The 1,310-nt window shown below is 33.1% G+C and overlaps 1 long non-coding RNA gene across 1 annotated transcript; it reads right to left on the reverse strand.

The window, feature by feature from the left end:
* Positions 1–488: 488 nt before the first annotated feature.
* LOC111717741 (uncharacterized) lies at positions 489–1,143 on the reverse strand. Its single transcript, XR_002768890.1, has 2 exons — positions 886–1,143; positions 489–539 (listed from the first exon to the last, which is right to left on the reverse strand). It is a non-coding gene; the product is annotated as an uncharacterized LOC111717741 (long non-coding RNA).
* Positions 1,144–1,310: the final 167 nt, after the last annotated feature.

Here is a 1,310-nt window from a genome sequence, read left to right on the forward strand (position 1 = left end):
GTGTCTCGTGCTCCTTGAATTTTTAAAGTTGTAAATTGATTTTAAAAGTCGTCTTCCTATTTCATGGTTTTCTGGTTATCTCTGTACTTCAGAATATATTGTAAAAAACCAATGCACAACCATCAAATCAACGCTCTCATTTAAATACCTAGATGTAGGGGTGGGCCGGGGGGGAGGGGGTATAATGCCAACTGACATTCATTTAATTGAATTCTATTAGAAACATGTTTTATGTCCTTTCCCCCTCCCTTATATATAACAGTTATTTTATGCCAACTCTCCTCTCTAGTTTCTAGTGAATTCCTTTCTATCAATCTTATTTCCAGAAATCATATCTGCAGCCAAAGTTTGAATAAAAATACTACTACTTATAAAAAGTTATTATAATGAGGAGAACTTCAATTTGTTTATGGTAAATAATGGATTCAAGGTTGTAAAAAATCTGCGAAATGAAAATTCTAAATAATTTCCTGAATTGTTTGATTTTGATAATTGGATTATTCTGTCCCATCTTTGCTTGTAGATTAGTCTCCAGCTCACTGTAATCATGTAATAATACATTTATATACATTGGTCCAGTCTTGTTGACGATTATGGGCCGGGATACAATCATACAAAGAGAGAGACAAGTCAAATTTTATAGGATACAATCATCCTAACAGAGAGACAAGTCAAATTTTATAAATTGATGCGAAACTTTTACTCTCACATAGTTAAAAATTCATTTTAAATAGCTTAAAAATAATTTTAGTCAATCAATTTAATTTTTTCGGAGCCTCCTAGATGTCAAAAAAATCTTAAATATGTAAAAACAAACCTAAAAAAAGTATTCCCATCTCTACAAATGAGTGTGAAATCAGGGTTAAATATATAAAACTCACTCACCTGAAACCTTCATCGACATCAGCAGTTTGGTCATTTCCCTTTTCCTCTTTATTTTCTAAATAAAGAAATATCTTAATATGAGACAAGTGCACTTATTAGGATCATGATACAGCTTATTCAAGTATAAACCTTCTTTTAGTTAAACAATTCTAGGAGATCATTGATGGCATGGCATGTCCGATTCACAACAGGATCCATGTTCTGAGTCCGAAGTTAATGAATTTGAGTCCCGTCTCAAATCCGCCTGAAACCGGTTTCAATTGAGCTCCTGCCTAAATCTTGAAACATTGAATACAATTTTAAGTGGAACCAACCATATTTAAGCCGCGACTCAAATTCTTTAAATTCGGCCTCTGGTTAAAAGTGCAGTGAGTCAATTCTGAACAGGCTGTGAATGCAGTTATGAGAAATGAAAATGTGACTGA

The sequence above is a fragment of the Eurytemora carolleeae genome, unplaced genomic scaffold (assembly GCF_000591075.1).
Source record: "Eurytemora carolleeae unplaced genomic scaffold, Eaff_2.0 scaffold3440, whole genome shotgun sequence".
Taxonomy (NCBI): Eukaryota; Metazoa; Arthropoda; class Copepoda; order Calanoida; family Temoridae; genus Eurytemora; species Eurytemora carolleeae.